Consider the following 11,841-nt stretch of genomic DNA (forward strand, 5'->3'; position numbering starts at 1 on the left):
AACCTCTCTGCATGTTGATGAGACAGGTCCTTCTGAGAGACAGGAACCTCTCTGCTCCTACATGTTGAGACAGGTCCTTCTGAGAGACAGGAACCTCTCTGCAGGTCCTACATGGAGACAGGAACCTCTCTGCACCTACATGTTGATGAGACAGGTCCTTCTGAAGAGACAGGAACCTCTCTGCACCTACATGTTGATGAGACAGGTCCTTCTGAAGAGACAGGAACCTCTCTGCTTACATGTTGATGAGACAGGAACAGGAACTCTCTGCTCCTACATGTTGATGAGACAGGTCCTTCTGAAGAGACAGGAACCTCTCTGCTCCTACATGTTGATGAGACAGGAACCTCCTGCTCTGAATGATGAGACAGGAACCTCTCTGCACCTACATGTTGATGAGACAGGAACCTCTGCTTTACATGTTGATGAGACAGGAACTCCTGCACCTACATGTTGATGAGACAGGAACCTCTCTGCACCTACATGTTGATGAGACAGGAACCTCTGCACCTACATGTTGAAGAGACAGGAACCTCTCTGCACCTACATGTTGATGAGACAGGAACCTCCTTCATGAATGAGACAGGAACCTCTCTGCTCCTACATGTTGATGAGACAGGTCCTTCTGAAGAGACAGGAACCTCTCTGAAGACAGGAACTCTCTGCTGAGACAGGTCCTACATGTTGATGAGACAGGAACCTCTCTGCACCTACATGTTGATGAGACAGGAACCTCTCTGCACCTACATGTTGATGAGACAGGAACCTTCTGCTCCTACATGTTGTTGAGACAGGAACCTCTCTGCTCCTACATGTTGAAGAGACAGGAACCTCTCTGCACCTACATGTTGATGAGACAGGAAGAGACAGGAACCTCTCTGCTCCTACATGTTGATGAGACAGGTCCTTCTGAGGAGACAGGAACCTCTCTGCTCCTACATGTTGATGAGACAGGTCCTTCTGAGGAGACAGGAACCTCTCTGCTCCTACATGTTGATGAGACAGGTCCTTCTGAGGAGACAGGAACCTCTCTGCTCCTACATGTTGATGAGACAGGTCCTTCTGAAGAGAGAACACCTACATGTTGAAGACAGGAACCTCTCTGCACCTACATGTTGATGAGACAGGTCCTTCTGAAGAGACAGGAACCTCTCTGCTCCTACATGTTGATGAGACAGGTCCTTCTGAAGAGACAGGAACCTCTCTGCTCCTACATGTTGATGAGACAGGTCCTTCTGAAGAGACAGGAACCTCTCTGCTCCTACATGTTGATGAGACAGGTCCTTCTGAAGAGACAGGAACCTCTCTGCTCCTACATGTTGATGAGACAGGAACCTCTCTGCACCTACATGTTGATGAGACAGGAACCTCTCTGCACCTACATGTTGATGAGACTGGTCCTTCTGAAGAGACAGGAACCTCTCTGCTCCTACATGTTGATGAGACAGGAACCTCTCTGCACCTACATGTTGATGAGACAGGAACCTCTCTGCACCTACATGTTGTTGAGACAGGAACCTCTCTGCACCTACATGTTGAAGAGACAGGAACCTCTCTGCACCTACATGTTGATGAGACAGGAACCTCTCTGCTCCTACATGTTGATGAGACAGGAACCTCTCTGCTCCTACATGTTGATGAGACAGGTCCTTCTGAAGAGACAGGAACCTCTCTGCTCCTACATGTTGATGAGACAGGTCCTTCTGAAGAGACAGGAACCTCTCTGCTCCTACATGTTGATGAGACAGGAACCTCTCTGCACCTACATGTTGATGAGACAGGAACCTCTCTGCACCTACATGTTGTTGAGACAGGAACCTCTCTGCTCCTACATGTTGTTGAGACAGGAACCTCTCTGCACCTACATGTTGAAGAGACAGGAACCTCTCTGCACCTACATGTTGATGAGACAGGAACCTCTCTGCTCCTACATGTTGATGAGACAGGAACCTCTCTGCACCTACATGTTGTTGAGACAGGTCCTTCTGAAGAGACAGGAACCTCTCTGCACCTACATGTTGTTGAGACAGGTCCTTCTGAAGAGACAGGAACCTCTCTGCTCCTACATGTTGATGAGACAGGTCCTTCTGAGGAGACAGGAACCTCTCTGCTCCTACATGTTGAAGAGACAGGAACCTCTCTGCTCCTACATGTTGATGAGACAGGAACCTCTCTGCTCCTACATATTGATGAGACAGGTCCTTCTGAGGAGACAGGAACCTCTCTGCACCTACATGTTGATGAGACAGGTCCTTCTGAAGAGACAGGAACCTCTCTGCTCCTACATGTTGATGAGACAGGTCCTTCTGAAGAGACAGGAACCTCTCTGCACCTACATGTTGATGAGACAGGAACCTCTCTGCACCTACATGTTGATGAGACAGGAACCTCTCTGCTCCTACATGTTGATGAGACAGGTCCTTCTGAAGAGACAGGAACCTCTCTGCACCTACATGTTGATGAGACAGGTCCTTCTGAAGAGACAGGAACCTCTCTGCACCTACATGTTGTTGAGACAGGTCCTTCTGAAGAGACAGGAACCTCTCTGCTCCTACATGTTGATGAGACAGGTCCTTCTGAAGAGACAGGAACCTCTCTGCACCTACATGTTGTTGAGACAGGTCCTTCTGAAGAGACAGGAACCTCTCTGCTCCTACACTGCTGCACAGAAACATATCTTTCATCACAGACCACCTCGTTAGATCACTGAGCTGAGCCAGAGACTGGGCTATCTCTCTGCTAAATCACAATGTTTATTAAATCAGGGTTGTTTATTTCTCGTTATCGCTCCCTGTTGGTATGTGGTGGGGGGAGGAGAGGGAGAGTGCGGCTCTTTAACACTAATGTGGGTAATATCTCTGTCGTTTACAGTAGCCTGGGGAGGGAGGGATGGATGTTACACTGAAAGGCGAGAGGAAAGAAGTAGCACATGCCACACCTCCCTGTCACTCAGTGGTCGCTATGGAGCCTGCCGTGGTTGCCATGGTGTTGTCGGGGAGGGGCAGTAGGAGAGGTTAAAGGAGACAGAAGAGTGACATCATACTCTCTGTCAGCTGCGGGGGGCTTTATCATTGACGTGAAGCGTCCAGAACGTTGCAGATAGAAATAGATTAACTACAGCTGGAACGACTCCCTGTTCTACATAACAGACCTGACTGTGTTTGTTCTACACAATACATTTCTACATCCTGAGATGGTGGAGGCTGATTTAAAAGACGTTCTCGCTCTCAAGGGGCTTTATTGGCACGGGAAACATGTTTACAAGTGGGAAATATTCAACAAAAGTGAGAAGGCAAAAACATCAACAACAAAACGATTTTAGAATTTAACAGTAAACATTTGCACTCAAAAACGTTTTTTACAAAAAAAATATCAACATTTCAAATAGTCTGTGTTTTGATTTTTTTCTTTTCAAATTCTTTATGTTTCTGTGTGAAATATGTATCTGTAATGTGGTTATACATTTAGCATGAGGTCAGGAAGTGCAGCTCAGTCTCTCACTCTCAGGGCTCTGGCAGACCAAGATCACGGACACAGCTGATACTCCTAGACACACACATTGTGTTAATGGTGCTGTCACTACACACACACACACACACACACACACACACACACACACACACACACACACACACACACACACACACAGACGACATGTATGCATCAGGTGCATGTTGTATGGACCAGGCCACAGAGGTTATAGTTCAGGGTTCAACCTCCTTCACTCAACGACAGGGTTTGTTTTTATTTTGACTTATTCCTTCCTTTTTTTCTTTATTTTTTTTTTTTATAGAAATGATTTTTTTTTTTATAGCTTTTTTTTTTGTTACTCAAGACGAGAGGGTTTTTAAAAGCATAAATGAAGGTTGACGATGTGTTTATAGCGGTAACGGTGGTGATGTGCGTTGTAGGCTGTTTGATGGAATCACATGAAACTGTTTCAACACTGAGATGAAGACCTACTGTTAAGCGTTGAGCTGTAATAAAATATTAACCGAAACGGTCATGTTCCTCACATTTCTGTCCTGTTGTGTCGGTGTTACACTGCTACACACCACATTCCCTCTCCCCAGCAGTGTGGGGTGTGGTATGGTATGGGTGGGTTGGGTGGGTGGGCAACTGACCCTCACAGACCCTCCTTATAACGCAGCTGCTCTGCCCATGTAGGCACGTACTCAGCTGTGTGCACCATGAGATCCTGCTGAGTCTCTATATGGTCAGCAGGATAAAACTTATTACAGAGTTCAGAGCACGGACATGTCTTAACTGCCGAGCCCCTTGTAGGGTGTTAGTCTTAACTGCCGAGCCCCTTGTAGGACGTTAGTCTTAACTGCCGAGCCCCTTGTAGAACATTAGTCTTAACTGCCGAGCCCCTTGTAGGACGTTAGTCTTAACTACCGAGCCCCTTGTAGAACGTTAGTCTTAACTACCGAGCCCCTTGTAGAACGTTAGTCTTAACTACCGAGCCCCTTGTAGGGTGTTAGTCTTAACTGCCGAGCCCCTTGTAGAACGTTAGTCTTAACTACCAAGCCCCTTGTAGGACGTTAGTCTTAACTACCGAGCCCCTTGTAGGACGTTAGTCTTAACTACCGAGCCCCTTGTAGAACGTTAGTCTTAACTGCCGAGCCCCTTGTAGAACGTTAGTCTTAACTACCGAGCCCCTTGTAGGACGTTAGTCTTAACTGCCGAGCCCCTTGTAGGACGTTAGTCTTAACTGCCGAGCCCCTTGTAGGACGTTAGTCTTAACTACCGAGCCCCTTGTAGGACGTTAGTCTTAACTGCCGAGCCCCTTGGAGAACGTTAGTCTTAACTGCCGAGCCCCTTGTAGGACGTTAGTCATAACTGCCGAGCCCCTTGTAGGACGTTAGTCTTAACTGCCGAGCCCCTTGGAGAACGTTAGTCTTAACTGCCAAGCCCCTTGTAGGACGTTAGTCTTAACTACCGAGCCCCTTGTAGGACGTTAGTCTTAATTAACTACCGAGCCCCTTGTAGGACGTTAGTCTTAACTGCCGAGCCCCTTGTAGGACGTTAGTCTTAACTACCGAGCCCCTTGTAGGACGTTAGTCTTAACTACCGAGCCCCTTGTAGGACGTTAGTCTTAACTACCGAGCCCCTTGTAGGACGTTAGTTAGTCTTAACTACCGAGCCCCTTGTAGAACGTTAGTCTTAACTACCGAGCCCCTTGTAGAACGTTAGTCTTAATGAACTACCGAGCCCCTTGTAGAACGTTAGTCTTAACTACCGAGCCCCTTGTAGAACGTTAGTCTTAACTGCCGAGCCCCTTGTAGAACGTTAGTCTTCACTGCCGAGCCCCTTGTAGAACGTTAGTCTTAATGAACTACCGAGCCCCTTGTAGAACGTTAGTTAGTCTTAACTACCGAGCCCCTTGTAGGACGTTAGTTAGTCTTAACTACCGAGCGCTTTGTAGAACATTAGTTAGTCTTAACTACCTAGCCCCTTGTAGAACGTTAGTTGGTCTTCACTACCAAGCGCCTTGTAGATGTTCAGAGGTAGGGCTGTTATGATGACTGTATTACTGCAACACCAGCGGTCACGAGTCATGAAGGCAGTCAAATTCCACGTGACTATTCAGTCACAGTAATTATGCTTCTCCAAGCTCTGATGCTGCTTATGGTCATTAGTAGCCTACCAAACTTGTTAACTGCCTGGTACTCAGCACTCTATTGTCCCTCTAATCACTCTGACATCAATGCAAATGTATCGAAAATCTAATCAAACACTTCATGAGAGCCCATGTTGCACAACATTTCTATAGGTTATGCAATTGTGTGAGAAAACAGAGTGATGGCCTCTAATAAAAAGAGGAGTATCCCATCAGCTTTCTATAGGCTAGGCCTACTAAATTTCTCAACCTTCTTAATATGAAGCACATTGCTTCTCTTTACAACAGGAGTATAGCCTAACTGGCTGGCATGAAAAGCGTCCTCCAGTCGATATTTAAGTGCATAGATGGCATGTATTTTCCCCCTGTTTCGATACAGCTGTATGATAATGGTTTATTCCAACACGCATATTATTTAGTATATGTAAAGACAAGATTGAATCAAGAATAGTCTGATGGGTGACGATATTAGCTTGTGAACAATATTCCCTCGATCACGATCCACTGGTCCGTCTCCAAATCAAATGTATTTATATAGCCCTTCGTACATCAGCTCATATCTCAAAGTGCTGTACAGAAACCCAGCCTAAAACCCCAAACAGCAAGCAATGCAGGTGTAGAAGCACGGTGGCTAGGAAAAACTCCCTAGAAAAGGCCAAAACCTAGGAAGAAACCTAGAGAGGAACCAGGCTATGTGGGGTGGCCAGTCCTCTTCTGGCTGTGCCGGGTGGAGATTATAACAGAACATGGCCAAGATGTTCAAATGTTCATAAATGACCAGCATGGTCGAATAATAATAAGGCAGAACAGTTGAAACTGGAGCAGCAGCACAGTCAGGTGGAAGTTGAAACTGGAGTAGCAGCACGGTCAGGTGGACTGGGGACAGCAAGGAGTCATCATGTCAGGTAGTCCTGGGGCATGGTCCTAGGGCTCAGGTCAGTTGAAACTGGAGCAGCAGCACGGCCAGGTGGACTGGGGACAGCAAGGAGTCATCATGTCAGGTAGTCCTGGGGCATGGTCCTAGGGCTCAGGTCCTCCGAGAGAGAGAAAGAAGGAGAGAATTAGAGAACGCACACTTAGATTCACACAGGACACCGAATAGGACAGGAGAAGTACTCCAGATATAACAAACTGACCCTAGCCACCCGACACATAAACTACTGCAGCATAAATACTGGAGGCTGAGACAGGAGGGGTCAGGAGACACTGTGGCCCCCTCCGAGGACACCCCCGGACAGGGCCAAACAGGAAGGATATAACCCCACCCACTTTGCCAAAGCACAGCCCCACACCACTAGAGGGACATCTTCAACCACCAACTTACCATCCTGAGACAAGGCTGAGTATAGCCCACAAAGATCTCCGCCATGGCACAACCCAAGGGGGGGCGCCAACCCAGACAGGATGACCACAACAGTGGATCAACCCACTCAGGTGACGCACCCCTTCCAGGGACGGCATGAGAGAGCCCCAGTAAGCCAGTGAATCAGCCCCTGTAATAGGGTTAGAGGCAGAGAATCCCAGTGGAAAGAGGGGAACCGGCCAGGCAGAGACAGCAAGGGCGGTTCGTTGCTCCAGAGCCTTTCCGTTCACCTTCCCACTCCTGGGCCAGACTACACTCAATCATATGACCCACTGAAGAGATGAGTCTTCAGTAAAGACTTAAAGGTTGAGACCGAGTTTGCGTCTCTGACATGGGTAGGCAGACCGTTCCATAAAAATTGAGCTCTATAGGAGAAAGCCCTGCCTCCAGCTGTTTGCTTAGAAATTCTAGGGACAATTAGGAGGCCTCGTCTTGTGACCGTAGCGTACGTGTAGGTATGTACGGCAGGACCAAATCAGAGAGATAGGTAGGAGCAAGCCCATGTAATGCTTTGTAGGTTAGCAGTAAAACCTTGAAATCAGCCCTTGCTTTGACAGGAAGCCAGTGTAGAGAGGCTAGCACTGGAGTAATATGAACAAATTTTTTGGTTCTAGTCAGGATTCTAGCAGCCGTATTCAGCACTAACTGAAGTTTATTTAGTGCTTTATCCGGGTACCCGGAAAGTAGAGCATTGCAGTAGTCTAACCTAGAAGTGACAAAAGCATGGATTAATTTTTCTGCATCATTTTTGGACAGAAAGTTTCTGATTTTTGCAATGTTACGTAGATGGAAAAAAGCTGTCCTTGAAATGGTCTTGATATGTTCTTCAAAAGAGAGATCAGGGTCCAGAGTAACGCCGAGGTCCTTCACAGTTTTATTTGAGACGACTGTACAACCATTAAGATTAATTGTCAGATTCAACAGAAGATCTCTTTGTTTCTTGGGACCTAGAACAAGCATCTCTGTTTTGTCCGAGTTTAAAAGTAGAAAGTTTGCAGCCATCCACTTCCTTATGTCTGAAACACATGCTTCTAGCAAGGGCAATTTTGGGGCTTCACCATGTTTCATTGAAATGTACAGCTGTGTGTCATCCGCATAGCAGTGAAAGTTAACATTATGTTTTCGAATAACATCCCCAAGAGGTAAAATATATAGTGAAAACAATAGTGGTCCTAAAACGGAACCTTGAGGAACACCGACATTTACAGTTGGTTTGTCAGAGGACAAACCATTCACAGAGACAAACTGATATCTTTCCGACAGATAAGATCTAAACCAGGCCAGAACTTGTCCGTGTAGACCAACTCCATAGAGATGTCTCAGTACCCTGACTAAGAGCCAGTCTCAGTTGCTCCATTCATATCATGATATCAGTTGTAGACAGATCAACTGTATATTTACATGAGTCACCCTGACTGAGTGAAACTCTGATACACACACATGATAACACCCATGCGCACCTGCGCAAACACCTGTGCACACACACACACACACACACACAGTTGAGTGATGTGACGAAACTGGTTGATCCTCTCTCCTGCTTACCCGCCCTCTCTTTCTTTCTCTCGCTGTCTCTCTCCCTCTCTCTCCCTCATCTCTCTCCCTCATCTCTGTCTCTCTCCCTCATCTCTCTCCTCTGTCGCTCTCTCTCTCCCTCTCTCTCTCTCTTTTCCCTCCCCTCTCTCTCTGTCGCTCGATCTCTCTCACTCCTCTTTCGCTGTCTCTCTCTCCCCCTCTCCCTCTCTCCTCTCTTGCTCACTCTCCTCTATCTCTCACTCTCTCTCTCTCTCTCTCCCCTCATTCTCCTTTGTCTCTCTCCTTTCTCTCTCTCTCTCCCTCTCTCCTCTCTTGCTCACTCTCCTCTATCTCTCTCTCTCCTCCCCTCACTCCTCTGTCTCACTCTCCTTTCTGTCTCTCCTCTCTTGCTCACTCTCTCTCTCTCTCTCTCTCTCTCTCTCTCTCTCTCTCTCTCTCTCTCTCTCTCCTCTCTTGCTCACTCTCCTCTCCTCTCTCTCTCTCACTCCCCTCACTCTCTCTGTCTCTCTCCCTCTCTTTCTCTCTCTCTCCTCTCCTCCCTCTCTCTCTCTCTGTGTGAGGGTGACAGCCTGCAGTCAACAATTAAGTTATGTTGTGGTCAGTATATTAACCCTCACTGATCTGTAGTTATGTTGTGGTCAGTATATTAACCCTCGTTGATCTGGAGTTATGTTGTGGTCAGTATATCAACCCTCGTTGATCTGTAGTTATGTTGTGTGAATGTTACCTCTGGCCAGGATAGCCACTCCCACTGCTCTCCCCCTCTCCTCTTATTTCCCCTCCACCTTTCCTCCCCTCTCTCTTCCCATCTTCTCTCCTCCCCTCTCCTTCCCTCTCCTCCCCTCTTCTTCCCTCTCCTCCCCTCTTCTTCCCTCTTCCCTCTCCTCTCCTCTCTCTTCTCTCCTCTCATTCCTTCTCCTCCTCCGCCCCTATCCTCCGCTCTCTCGCCTTTCCTCTGCTCTCTCTTCTCTCCTCTGCTCTCTCCCCCCTGCTCTCTCCCCTCTCCTCTGCTCTCTCCCCTCTCCTCTCCTCTCTCCTCTCCTCTCCCCCTCGCCTCTGCTCTCTCCCCTCTCCTCTGCTCTCTCCCCTCTCCTCTGCTCTCTCCCCTCTCCTCTGCTCTCTCCCCTCTCTGCTCTCTCCCCTCCCCTCTGCTCTCTCCCCTCCCCTCTTCTTACTTCTCCTCAACTCTCTCTCCTCTACTCTCATCCCATCTCCTTCCCTCTCCTCTCTCCTTCCTAGCAGCAGCTGTGGGTGTGTGTTTTCGCCCTGAGTGGTCACCCAGAAAGACTCTGAGAGTCTGAAGGAGCTCTAGGATCCGTCTGCTGCTGACAGCAGCCAGGAACACACACACACACACACACACACACACACACACACACACACACACACACACACACACACACACACACACACACACACACACACACACACACACACACACAGACAGAGTTATGACCTAATATTGATATTCAAGATCATTTACTGATGAATTGATCTGATTGATGTGCTGAATTTGTTTATCCAGATTAAGAGGGGCACCATTAATTAAGGGTTGGATATAGAGGAACCCTTTATCATTATTCATCGCTATATTCAGTCTATGTCCTCTTTCTGAATAGGTTCTGGAAAGGCTCAAACCCAGTCTCCCACAAGTCACTTCAATAACACAAAAACACTTAATTCAAGGTTTTATTTACATGACTAAATAAGTTGGAAAATGTGGTAATTAAAATAGACGATATCAAGACAGGCTACAATGAGATTGCAACCCAGTTATTGAGATGCAACCCAGTTATTGAGATGCAACCCAGTTATTGAGATGCAACCCAGTTATTGAGATGCAACCCACAACCCAGATCAATAGATGCAACAGTTATTGAGATACAGATCAATAGGCACATTATATATACAGGACTTCTGAGAACAATATGATCTTATTCATTGAAGGAGAAAATATGAGAGGCTTTCACAACTGTGGAAACTACAGAGAGGTCTCCAACCAGGAATAGACAATGGTATTGATCATTGATTTGTACATTGGACCTGCTGTCTTACAATTCCAATTCCACCACTTTACACTCACAAGTGAAGAATGCAAAAAAGGGTAACTCTCTCAACAGATATGATGAGGTCAGCAGGTTGAAGGAGCTCACAGCCGAATGAGCTACACCCTCTCTCTCTGTCTCTCTCTCTCTATCTCTCTCTCTCAACAGATATGATGAGGCCAGCAGGTTGAAGGAGCTCACAGCCGAATGAGCTACACCCTCTCTCTGTCTCTCTCTCTCTCTCTCTCTCTCTCTCAACAGAAATGATGAGGCCAGCAGGTTGAAGTAGCTCACAGCCGAATGAGCTACACCCTCTCTGTCTCTCTCTCTCTCTCTCTCAACAGATATGATGAGGCCAGCAGGTTGAAGTAGCTCACAGCCGAATGAGCTACACCCTCTCTCGCTCTCGCTCTCTCACTCTGTCTTTCAGCCCTCTGTGAGAAGCTCTATAGCTGTAGGAATGCTCAACCGGTGTCGCTCATTCAGCCGACAGAAACTTTCAACCGGTTTTCCCCATTAAGCAGCGAGTCGGAGTCTGAGGCAGACCCTTCTCTGGTCTCTCCTCCACCCATCACGGGGTCTGAGACGCCGAAGCTTCCCACCATTAGCTCTGACAAATTGCAAACCCTAGTCATTGGCGACTCCATTACCCGCAGTATTAGACTTAAAGCGAATCATCCAGCGATCATACACTGTTTACCAGGGGCGGGGCTACCGACGTTAAGGCTAATCTGTTTACCAGGGGCAGGGCTACCGACGTTAAGGCTAATCTGTTTACCAGGGGCAGGGCTACCGACGTTAAGGCTAATCTGTTTACCAGGGGGCAGGGCTACCGACGTTAAGGCTAATCTGTTTACCAGGGGGCAGGGCTACCGACGTTAAGGCTAATCTGTTTACCAGGGGGCAGGGCTACCGACGTTAAGGATAATCTGTTTACCAGGGGGCAGGGCTACCGACGTTAAGGCTAATCTGTTTACCAGGAGGCAGGGCTACCGACGTTAAGGCTAATCTGTTTACCAGGGGGCAGGGCTACCGACGTTAAGGCTAATCTGTTTACCAGGGGCAGGGCTACCGACGTTAAGGCTAATCTGTTTACCAGGGGGCAGGGCTACCGACGTTAAGGCTAATCTGTTTACCAGGGGGCAGGGCTACCGACGTTAAGGCTAATCTGTTTACCTGGGGGCAGGGCTACCGACGTTAAGGCTAATCTGTTTACCTGGGGGCAGGGCTACCGACGTTAAGGCTAATCTGAAGATGGTGCTGGCTAAAGCTAA

At 47.7% G+C, this 11,841-nt stretch overlaps 1 long non-coding RNA gene across 1 annotated transcript; it reads left to right on the top strand.

Moving 5' to 3' along the window:
* Positions 1 to 2,302: 2,302 nt before the first annotated feature.
* On the top strand, positions 2,303 to 4,000 carry LOC115126593 (uncharacterized). The gene is made up of 2 exons (XR_010464512.1): positions 2,303 to 2,468; positions 2,520 to 4,000. It is a non-coding gene; the product is annotated as an uncharacterized LOC115126593 (long non-coding RNA).
* Positions 4,001 to 11,841: the final 7,841 nt, after the last annotated feature.

This window comes from Oncorhynchus nerka, linkage group LG2 (assembly GCF_034236695.1).
Source record: "Oncorhynchus nerka isolate Pitt River linkage group LG2, Oner_Uvic_2.0, whole genome shotgun sequence".
Taxonomy (NCBI): domain Eukaryota; kingdom Metazoa; phylum Chordata; class Actinopteri; order Salmoniformes; family Salmonidae; genus Oncorhynchus; species Oncorhynchus nerka.